The sequence below is a fragment of the Notamacropus eugenii genome, chromosome 4 (assembly GCF_028372415.1).
Source record: "Notamacropus eugenii isolate mMacEug1 chromosome 4, mMacEug1.pri_v2, whole genome shotgun sequence".
Taxonomy (NCBI): Eukaryota; Metazoa; Chordata; class Mammalia; order Diprotodontia; family Macropodidae; genus Notamacropus; species Notamacropus eugenii.
Window position 1 is genome coordinate 220,827,571 of NC_092875.1, and position 12,779 is coordinate 220,840,349.

A 12,779-nucleotide genomic window follows, 5' to 3' on the forward strand; every position below is an offset into this window, starting at 1 on the left:
TCCTTAGCAGCTTTCCAGAGTCCTCATCTGACCAAACAAACACTTCCAGTCAGTAAACCCCAAAGGAATCCACAGGCATGACTTCCTCTAACTGACCATAATTCAACAGATAAGTACAACTGTCTGACCAGTTACCAGAGAGGGAAATACAACATCTGGCTTCTCAGAGCCAGGGGGCTCCTTAGCAGCTTCTCAAAGTCCTAATCTGGCACTCAAATCTTCTTGCCAAAAACTAAGCCCCAAAGTTAAACATCAACTCACTGTATCTATAATGTTTTTAGAACCAGAGGACATCACAACCCTTGAGAACCAGTGCTTCAATAGGAAAGAAAAGGTACTTGGGGCTCTCCTACAAAACAATTCCTCTAATCAAGCTTCCCACAATGTGGGAAAGCTCTATAATCACATTAAAATAATTAACAATACAAATACGTACACTCTTTCTAGTAAAAGAAACTCGTGTTTCTTTACTTTATTCCTTGTAAAGACTCTTGATTGATAAAGGTAAGATTCAGTCAGAGGTTCTTGATTATGCTACAACAAAACAGCAAAAGCTCCTCACAGGTATCTCTGGCAGTGATCATTCTCTTGGCGCCCATGTGAAATTCCAGATGTGGGTAAGAATCAACTATTTTTATAAATCCTGGTATGGTCTCAGTTATATGTTGTTTATATGAGCTGGAAAGGTAAAATAACATCTCTAATGTTGTTATTAGGTTAGTTTGTACTGCCCTAAGAACAGGAAATCATAAATCTTCAATACTCTCCTTATTTCTTATAACCTTATTGTCTCACCTCTCATCTGAGAGCTTCTGTGACTCTCCTATATTAGTCCTTGAAGGACAAGAAAATGCTTCTTCTTCAGTGCATCAATCTCCATTGTCTTTTAAAAAGATATTTAGGGAGCAGAGGACCTGATTGCCCATATGGGACTAGGCAGCATTCCAGCTACCCAGAGTCCCTTCCTGAGACACTGTCCTTGACCCTCTGCTTCCAAGCATGAGGAATTGAGGCTCCATCCACACCATCCTGTGGTGTTTTGGTAAGTACTTCCTTCAGGACAGCTCCAGGAACTTGTTTCCCTAATCATGGAGACATTGGAGGTCCCAGTGTCAGGATTACCCAGTGCTCCTGGGGCTTTCAGCCTTTGCACATCTTGATCTTCAAAGATTTCTTATTCCACATTAATGGCAGCCCATTGTTCTGAAAGTTGGTTTTGGGCCAAACTTGGTGACTACCATCTTCTACTTCCTGATGGAGGTGAACAACTCAAGATCAGTTCTGTTATTATGCTCCACCCCAAGTACAGGCCTGGTTCTGGTCCTTGCCTGCCTGTCCTAACCAGTGAGCATGACCTCCTTCTGATGAGGCTTCGTCATTCAGCCATCCTGGGACCTCGGGTCCAGGTCTTACTTCTAGCCAGGACCTGCAGGCTTCAGGCTGGGGAACTGCCAATCAACCCTGAGTGAAATAAAGCAAGAGCCTGTTCTGCTCAGAGATCACTGTCTTAACTCCCAAAGAGTGTTCAGCTTCCTACCCTGGGGTACTACGAACAATATGATATGTGCTGGCTTGGACAATGGCCAGGAAGCCTGTCAGAGTGATTCTGGAGACCTCTTGGTATGCAGTGGGACCCTCCAGGGCATCCTCTCCTGAGGTGATTACCCCTGTGGTTTAGCCCATCGACCAGCAGTCTATACTTGGATCTGTAAATACAGCTCCTGGATTGAGAGGACTATTTGGACCCACTGATACCACTGGACCCCCTACTGTATTCCCCATAATCTTGTGACACTCATGTCTTTTGTTCTTCCCACCCACACCCTAAGTGTTTGGCCCTATAGCTTCCTATCCCCTCTAGGACCTAACTCTTGCCTGCTGGAGGATGCAGGCATCCCTCAACTCTTCAGGTTCACAGATTCCATCCCCTCAAAGAATTAGGAGTCTGGGATCCCAGCTGTGACCCTCCTCCCTGGGACCCAAGGGTCTGTTCTCCTAGATCCCAAGCCCTTGAAGGATTGGGGCATCCAAGCTTTCTCACTTCACTTCAGCAAAATGGTCAACAATACCAGTCTGTTGAAGAGAGCTATACTGAGCATCTTCCTACCTGGGACTTCAGAGGCAACTTTATCCCTCTTTTTGGAGCTTTGGGGCAGGCCCCTTACCTCCAACTACTTGTTTCTCCTCCCATTTCCTGTTTCCTAGTCCCTCTCAATCAGTCATTCCACCTGTCAAGGCAGAGTTCTGAATCACTTAGAGGTCTAAATTTTTCTGCTCTCCCCTCTATAGTCTCCCCACACCTCCCCCACTCTATAGGTCAGGTGGAACACTCACTGCTTGTGGACACTTGAACACATTTTTGAAACAAACATCTTCAAAGACATTTTTGGGATTCTTAGAAATTAAGGGGACAGATTCAGAAAAGTCAAATTTTCCTACAAATTATTCATGTTTTGGAGTTTCAGTCTTCTAATATATTCTTGAGCTACTCTAGTGAGAATACCTAAAGAAATAAAAATCAATAAATACATATTTAGCAAACAGCTCTTCTTTCCTTTGCCTTCACAAATGTGTAATAATTGTCTCTTTAAACTCTTGAAAAGAGTCAAGACCTCATTCATTCACCTCATATTTCCTTTTAACTTATGTCCAGCCTCCATTCTAAAAAAACAAAAAACTTTGTTTTTCCAACTTATTATTTGAATCCAAGTATAGGACTTTACAATTCTCTCTATTAAATGCTGTGTTACTAGATTCATAGTTTTGCACCTTGACATTCATAATATGTATTTTCCCCAGATTATTTTTTTCTAAAATTTGATAACCACCCAATACATGCACTAATTTAAGTCACTGATAAGGGTGTTGCCCAGCACAAGGTCAAGAATAAATCTCTGGATTCTCACATTCCAGATCTCCCAAGTTGACACCAATCATACTACTTCTCTTCGATATTATGCATGCAGCTTTTATTACATCCACTTAATTTTCTAGCACCTAAGATGGATCTAACCATCTTATCCATAAGAATAGCACAAAAAGCAAGAACTCACTGAATGCTTTCTGATTAATATGAATATTTTGCTGAAATACAGGGTGTACATATTTAGAATTCTCCTAATCTATCAATTGCAATAACCCTATATAAGAGGAAAATAACATTAAGCTGCCACAAACTATCTTGACAATTTCATGTTGATTTATTTTGATCACTAAATCTCTTTGTAAATATCCAAGAACTACTCCCATTATATGTCTTACTTTGTTAGTAGACTTTATAGGCAAGCCCACTGGTTTAGAATTTGATTATTGCACATCCTTTCACATTAGGAAATTGTTTCAGTTCTATAACTACTATTCTCCTTATTTTTAAAACTTCAGTCAAGAGTGAAAGAACACTAAATTCAGAATTAGAGGAATTGTTCTCACATTCTAGCTCTACAATTTAAACTGGTATGAACATTGGAAAGTCACTTATTCTCACTTGTCGGAGGTAACTCATGAATAATAATAAGAAATTAGATTAGAAAATTTATAATGTGTTCATAGCTCTAATTCCATGCTCCAGTATAACTGGATATATTTATTTTTTTTAGTAACCTAGCATGCAGTGTATTCAAATCTATTTCTTCTCCCATCTCCTCTTATTTTGGTTTTATATTTATTCAGTTGACCTGTGTTGTTGTTGTTCCATCCATCTCAATATAACTATCATCATAATGTAGAAAGTAGTAGCAAAATCAGAGTGAGTAGTTATAATTTTTCCCCATTGTTCTTACTCCTTTTCATTAGATATGGATCTCTTTTTGATTTCTTTATTTCACCTAACTTTGAAAAATAACAATGAATGCTTTCTGTAACATTCATTGGTAACTCAAACTAATTCTGAGGCTTAATGTTCTTGACACTGTTTTTACAAGAATATGCCAATCATGTACATTTCCTAGATAATTACATTATTTATGTAACATAACTTCCTCTTTTATCTTGGACCATCTTCTTTCATGAAATTTTATTCCTTGTAATCCTACCTTTTCTATCTATATTCTGAATTCTGAAATCCACTCTCCAAGTCTAGTGTATGTAATGAACTATTACTGGTCATCTTAACAATTGTGTGTATATATGTGTGTGTGTGTGTGTGTGTGTGTGTGTATGTATGTATATGTGTATTATGTATGTATACAAATACCTATATATGTGCATATATACACAAACATATATGCATATATATGTTTGTGTGTATGTATATTTATATGTATACACACATGCATACACATATTTATATTAGTATACCTTTTTTCCCAGTAACACTTCCCATTTTTATTACAGAGAGCCATTCCACACAACTAATATTTTTAAATGAAAAGAAAAAGAGGAAAATCAGCATAACAGCTAAATACAAAAAATCTGAAAATATGATTAATGTATAACACTTTTTGACCTTCCACCTCTTCAAAGGTTTGGGGGGCGGGGATCACAGTAGAATTTTCTTCTAACATTTCCCCTTGAACCTTGTTAATTCTTCGAATTTTGCAATATATATAACTGATTCTGTGTATATTTCTTTATAAGTATATTGCTGTAGTTACTATCTTTTTTTCTTGTTGATATATTCCTCATTCTATTTCAGTTCATGGGGAAATATTCATACTTCTCTGCATTGATCCCATTCATTGTTTAATATATTGTTTAATGTATTAATTAACATAATACATATTTTATGTAATACATAATGCAATTTTATATAATTAATGTAAAATATTGGTTAATGCTCAACAACATTCCTTTATATTCATGTGCAACAATTTGCTTAGTTATTCTTCAGTCAATGGTCACCTACTTTATTTTCAATTCTTTTTTTTCATGAAAAGAAATGCTATCATTACTTTGGTGTACATAGGGTGTTTCTTATTATCAATGTTCCATTTTAAGTAAACACCAGCAATGAAATCTCTCAGTCAAAGACAGTGGATGTTAAAATATTAGTCACCTCATTTGCATAATTGCAACTTGCTTTTCAAAAACAGTTATATAAATTCACCACTCAACCAACAATGCTTCACTCTGTCTATCTTTCTCCAACATTGAGTTTTTTCACCTTTTGTCACGTTTTTCAATGTGCAATTCATGAGTTAAAGCTTGGGGTTGCTTTGATTTACTTTTATTAGTTATTTGGACAATTTTTATTTCATACTATTGTTAATAGTGTGCAATTCATCCTTTGAAACCCATTTGTTCATTCTCTTTGAGATGTGTTCTGTTTATCCTTTTATTTACTAAATTATTTGTATCTTAAATATAAACATGTATTAGACAAATTTGATACATTAACATTCCCCTCATTGAACTGTTTCTTTGTGTAAGCATAAGGAGTGTTAATTTTGTTTGTAAAGGAACTTTTCAGTTACAAGTAATAAAAATATTTCAATTTTTTTCATGTTAGGTTAAAACTAAAGATATTGTGCAATATGAAGGAGTTTTGAAATATGTTCTTTTTATGTTGCTGAGGAACTCTACTGATATCTTACTAGATAAAGACATCTACACATCTTTCAAAGTAATTAAAGAGTGAAGTAAACACCACACTGAAGTGATATTTCAGGATGTACTACCTCTAATAATATCCTACTTTTTTTCTCTAGGCCAGGAATTATAGTAATAAGGACAGATTTTTTCCAAGAAACTCTACACAACCAGAGAGCATCCTGTGACATGAAAGTCATGTAGGTGTTTCTCTCCAGTGGGGTGGAGAAACTAACTCTAAAATTTGTTTCACTTGTATATAGTTCATTATTTCAAGTGCTGTAAAATTAGCTTTATTATATTATACTCAAAATGTCTCCTTTTATAGGTAATATTTTGTAGCCATGAAATAGAACAGCTCAGTAACATCATTGTAAATGGTTTGGAAGTAGACATTATTAATGCATACTACTAACAGCTATGAATAACATCAAATAATAATGCTCATGAAATGTGCACTATATAGGCAGTTTTCTATTACCTTGTTAATTAGGTCAAAACATGATGATAAATTAAATCTCCCAGCAAAGATAAAAACCTCGGTTTAGGAATTAACTTCAATTTTACCATATCTTTTGAAGAAGTGATCAAAATTAATGCATACTTTGAGTTGTTTCTAATCATTTAGAGCTCTGTTGGTCATTTTGGCAAATTTTATTGAAAGTAGTAATGACGGTCACGCGTTGTCCAAGGAGAGCCCTGGTACTCAATGTATTACTCTGGCAAACACTAGAGATATGACTATAACCATGTCACTTTATGACTTTAGTCTTCAATATTTTCATTTTTTTAATGAAGGGGGCCAGAAAAACATGATTTCTATTTTCCATGTAATACTAAAATTGAACTAGGAAAAATGAAAATAGAATTTCCAAACATATGTAAATATGTAAATATGTCTGCTTATCTATGGATATGTGTGTATCATATTATACATATATGTATATATAATGTTTCATATTAAAATGACTAATTTCAATGTTTCAAAATTGCTCTACTCATTACAGCTCTGTGAAGTAGATAAGGAAGGGAATATTTCCCCATTTGGCATAACAATTAGATTAAATATCATCCAGAATATATTTTATCTTTTAAAACCTGTGGGGGAGAGAAAGAGAGTTAATTGGAAAACATCTTTTGGAAAAAATGCAACCTGTCTTTCTATACAGGTCTGATTTATCAGACAGTTCTCCAACCTTACTTTTTACTCATCTCATTTAGGAATAGCCTTTTTAAAAATTGGTACCCCATTTAATTCCAATGTTTCTTGTTATAACTAAATTAAAAAAGAATGTAGCAATAAACAGCACTACAATTCCACACTTTTTTAGTGCACCATTGTAAGGCTAATGAGAGTTTAAAATCTTCCCCATCCATTAATAGGCCTGCCCATTAATGGAAACTTGATTAGGGAAGATTTGTTTTGTAGGAAGGTCCCCACCTTTCCTTAATTTCTAATGAGACATTGCTTCTCAAGGGTTGTGATGCCCTCTGGCTCTGAAAAGTGTATATACACTCTGAGGTGAGGTTTTGCTTTGGGACTTACTCATTGGGAGCGTTTGTTTGGCCAGATGGGACTCTGAGTTGCTGATAAGAAGCTCCCTGACTTTGAAACCCAGATGCTGGTGCTTTTCTCTCTGGTAATTATGCATGTATGATCAGAAAGTTGGATCTGTCTGTTGATCTGTGATGTAGGTATTGCTTACGTTGAGACAGTTGGAAGCCCTATTTGTTGGTCTTTATTTCTCTGTATTTTCTTTGAAGTTCAGGGTGTTGACTTTCCCCGTGACCTAAGTGAATGATATATGTACTTGATTAAAGTAGATTTTTGACCCCTCAAAATTTGCTTTCCTTTTAGAAAAATCAGATCTGAGAAGCTGTACAGTAGGCCCTCCTGGGTCCTTGTTGTTATAATCTTGAAATGTGAAAAATCATATGGATTTATAGAGCGATAAATAGGTAGATAGATAGATAGACAGATAGATAGATAGATATGTGTATATATGTATATATATATATTTGTATACAAATACATATATATATTTGTATACATATATATACATATATATACATTTTTTAGTTCAGTGCAAAGGCATTTGCTGAAATGATAAAGTAAGAATAGTATATATGAGCACAAACACATATAGAATTTAGAATGCAGCAGTAGTGAGACACACATATTTTTTTTTCTCTTTTTCCATCTTCCCTCCCACCCCCAAGAAGACTACCACTAACCACAAATATAACACACACACACACACACATCTGTGCTTGCAAACACACACATACACATATACATATATACAAATATCATTCACTGAGTTTCAAAGACGTTTATAAACGTTTAGAAACATATGTGTTGTTCCTCAAGCACATTCCCAATGAAATTTGGGTCAGTTCTTCCTCTCACACACCATTTATACAAAATTATTTTTGTTCTCACCTTCTCCTAAACAGTTTTACTTTTAGAATCATATCTTACTCAGGTCTACACCAATCTTTTTTTAAACTATATATTTTTTTCATTCTTTGTATTTTGTATTATTACTTCGTGGCTAATTATAGCTTTACTGACTTCCCCTTGTCCAATTCTAATTTTCTAGAAGTCAGTTCCTTCTTTGAGATTCTGAATCGCCTTTTCTAATGTGGTGTCTTTCTTTTCATACATTTCTTATTTTCTTGGATTTCTCCTATTATTCTTTAAAGATCTTTTTCTTAATTTCACTCCTCTGATTTTTAAATTTTTTTTAAATTTTTTTTCTTTGAATTAGCTCTGGGGAGGTGACCGTTTGATATTACTCTTTGGGATAGGAGAAAATATATATATTTTTTTTATTTCAATATACTCCTTTGAAGATGAGCCTGGTCTTCTCCATTTCCATAGTAACTTTCTAACGTTGGGTTCTTTCTCCTTTTTCTTGCCTTTTTTTGTAATTGCCTTTAGTCCTGGGAAATAGGAGATAGTGCCTCTGGCCTTAGATCCTCCCCTTTGGTCTGGGACTGGAATGAAGAACTTTTCCCATCTCTGTCAACAGCCAGCAGTGTCCCCAACCCACAGCTTCTACACTCACTGGACCTGTCCTGATTCCTTCTCATCCAGAGCTGAATCTTGGCAGCTCAGCTGGACCTCATGTTCTTCATCATCAGAGATTCCTTCAGTCTTCCCTGATCAGAATACCAACTCCTTATATTGAAAGTGAAAGTCAGAAACTTGGTTGGGACCAAGGCTGCCTACCAAGCAAGCTAGTTCCACTTGCTATTTCAGTGAAATGAACCTGGAGGTATTTACTCTTTATTGGGACCAAAACTTGGTCCAGAAAATTTTCACTGGACCTTTTCTGACTGTCCTGGGAGGACCAGTTTTCTGCTACAATTTGTCCTTATTTTTACTGTTGCATATTCAGCTTAAGATTCTATTTTTTCTTGTGTATGGGGGAAATTTGGAGAGCTTGAAATATTATGACCTACTCAGGCATCTATCAAGAGCCCTCTCCAGAAAATCATTATCCTAATAGGTTTTATACATACACTCAGTCCTAAACTTTCATGTAGGAAACATTCCTTGAGAATGGCTTGAAAGTTAAAAACACAAATACGAAAACATTGAACCTATGGGAAATTGAGGGTCAGATATCAGAGACCACTAAAAACTGTAGTATTTTGCTAGTGATTGATGAAAATACATTTTTCTGCATGTGACTTTTAGAACAAAAGATTAATTCTATTAAAATACATTTTCCTAACATGTTTCTCATGAAATAAATCATATAATGAAGAACAAAAATAAAATTGAAAACATGTAAAACAATTTTCCCTGTGAGTAATTCTCTAGTGTTCTGTGAACTCTTGTGATAAAATCACATTTAAAACATTAGAGTAGACACAAGATAGCAAAGAGAAGCAAAGAAGGTCCTTGGACTCTCCCCAGTTTACCTTTGAAACATTAAATCAATCCTCTAAAAGGATTCTAGAGTGAAAAAGTTCACAAAAAGACAGAGCAAGACAATTTTCCAGCTTAAGATAACTTAAGACTTTGGGAATGTCCTATCTTACTTGGAGAGAAGGAGAATAATGCCTAGCATAGATGATATCTGAGTAAGCCAGGCAAAGACTCTTAGTCACAGCACAAATGAGTGCCTGAGGTCTCTCATTCCTGACTCTGTAGGCCATAAAGATGTCCTCTGCCCTAGCAAAGCAGGTAAGCTTCCAGCCCTGGAAGCTTGATACAACAGGAAAAACAAGACCTGGCCATTCCCAGTTTAGTGGGCAGGCTTCAAGCACCTGAGTTCCCAGTGTGGAAAGCTAGCAACCAGGATCCTAGCTAGCAGCATAACAATTTTGGGGCAGTGCCTCATGTGCCCTAGGAGCAGAGTTCAATTTAAAAAGTCACAAATTGGACTGAAAAATGAGTAAGAAACAGAAAAGAGCCATGGCCAATGCAAAGTAATGTGAAAACAGGATAGATCAAAATACTATCTCAGAAGAGGACAACAATGTCAAAAAGCTTCCATATGAAGGCTCAAAATAAAATATGAATTAATATGAAAGCCAAAAAGTCCTCTTGAAAGAGCTCAAAAAGGATTTCTAACGTCAAGGAACAGATGTAGAAGAAAACTTCAGGAAAGAAATGAGAGTTAGGAAGGAGAATTATGAAAAAAAAGAAGTCTACATCTTGGAAAAGGAAGCACAAAAATTGACAGACAGGAAAAAACCCATTAAAAATAGAAATGTCTAAATAAAAAAAAAATATCCACAGAATAAAATGCCTCATTTAAAAATAGAATTGGCAAAAAGTAAAAGGAGACACAAAAGCTCACTGAAGAAAACATTTCCATAAAAATTAAAAATGGGCAAGCAGAAGCTAATAACTCTAAGAGACATCAAGAATCACTCAAACAAAATCCAAACAATGAAAAAAAATAGAAAAATAAACGTAAAATACCTTTCTGGTAAAACAACTGACATGGAAAATAAACCAAGGAAAGATAATTTAAGAATTGTGCAACAACCTGAAACCCATTATCAAAAGATAATTTTGATCAAATTAAATTCAAAAGCTTTTGCACAAACAAAACCAATGCATCCAAAATTAGAACAGCTGCAAAACAACTTTTTAGTAAGTGTCTCTGATAAAGGCCTCATTTCTCAAATATTTAGAGATTTGAGTCAAATTTATGGGAATACAAGCCATTCCTCAATTTATGAATGGTCAAAGAAAATGAACAAGTGCTTTTCAAATTACTATATCAAGGATTCCTATTGGTATTTGAAGAAGTACTCTAAATCTGGGCCAGTTAACCTTTTCCTACTCACAAAGCCTTTTTGCTGAAGAAATTTTTACATCATTCTGAGTATATAGATATATAAAATAGGTGTAAAAATCAAACATTTACTGATAATAAATCATAAAGAAATTTATTTTTAAAATTCTTTGTTATATATACAATTTCATCATTTATCATAAACAAAAGTAAATTGACATACTAATGAGATGATGTGTTTGTTTCATTTTACATAAATAATTTGATGTTGGTGGAATATATGACACCAGAAGACATAAGCATCTTCATTGTTGTCTATACTGATTTTATAATCTTCAGTGTTAAGAATGTTGCTCCACATAAACATGTAAGAGAAAATGGCAGAAGTATGTTTAGAATCATTTCAGAAATTGTTGGAAATTCTGTCTTAATTCAAAGTTAAAATTCATTTCACAATCTTTAGGAAGCTCAAATGTTATGCCTGTGTTGCTTGACAACTCAGCAAATACTTCTTGAACTTTTAATGGTAGATGACTGGCATTTTTTTTTCACTTGAGTATGGTTTATGAACACATATTAGTTTTTCAGAATCAAAATTTGAAGAAAAGTATTTCTGAAACTTCAGGTGATTAATTGTAACTCTTTCCATTAAACCTTTGGGAAGGCTATTTTCAATTACAAAATCATATGTAGTAGCAAACACTTCTAAAGAAATGAAAATAAAATAGTTCCAGCAGGCCTATTTGTCGTGGAAAAATATTGAAAATTTAGAGGATATCCATCAATTGAAGGATGCCTAAACAAATCTAGTTTCACTAGTGTAATTAAATACTAATGTGCAATAAGACATGATGAACAGGCAGGTTTCAGGAAAACCTGAAAACACTTGTACAAGCTGATGCAAAGTGAAATGAGCAAAAGCAGGAAAACATTATGCACAGTTTCAGAAACATTTGGGATGATCAGTTATGAATGACTCAGCTCTTCTGTGAAACACAATGATTTAAGGTAAGTACAAATGTCTCATGAAGGAAAATGGTATCCATACCTACATAAGAACAGATGGACTCTGAATGCAATGTGCAGCACATCATTTCATTTGCTTTATTCTTGCTTGTGCTTTATTTTTTTATTTATTTCTTCTTCCTCAACTGTGATGAATATAGAAATACATTTTACATTACAGCATCTGTGTAAAACATAGCAAGTTGTCTATCGTTTTCAGAAGAGGTCAGAAGAAGGCAAGGAAAGAGGAAAAATGCGGAACCCAAAATATTGTAAAAATGAATGCTCAAAATGTTCTTGATATGTAATTTGTGAAAAGATAAAATACAAGTTAAAGCAAATTAAAATAAGTAATTTAGTACTGGAAAAAATTAAAAAAGAGAAAAATCTCCATGGACAGATTTACAAGTAAATCTATCAAACTTTTAAAGAAAAATTAATTTCAACACTATGCAAACTATTAGAAAATAGGCAAAGAAGGAGTCCTACAAATTTCTTTTGATCACACAAATATGGTGCTAATAGCTAAACCAGGAAGAACAAAAACAGAAAGAAAATTATACAACAATTTCCCTAACAAATATTGATGGAAAAAATTAGAGAATACAGGAGTTTATCACCAGGACCATATACTATGACCAGGTAAGATTTATACCAGGAATGCAGGTCTATTTCAGTATTAGGAAAACTGTCAGCATAAGTGGACCATATCAATAATAAAACTAACAGAAAATAAGTGACTCTCAACAGATGCAGAAAAAAATGCTTCTTTTTGTACCAGACATTAAATTAAATTAAAAACACTAGAGACCATAGGAATTAGTCAAGTTTTCCTTGAAATGATAAACAGCATGAATCAAAAAACTATGAGTAATCATTAAATGGAATGTGTGCGTTCATCCTTTGTTGCCAAAGAAAAACATCCCATCAGAGAAATAATAACATGACTTGAACTTGACTTTGTTTTGAGTGAGGGAGGGCTTTGCA

General features: G+C 34.5%; 1 pseudogene; it reads left to right on the top strand.

Moving 5' to 3' along the window:
* Positions 1-1,187: 1,187 nt before the first annotated feature.
* Positions 1,188-1,752, top strand: LOC140502431 (kallikrein-10 pseudogene; annotated as a pseudogene).
* Positions 1,753-12,779: the final 11,027 nt, after the last annotated feature.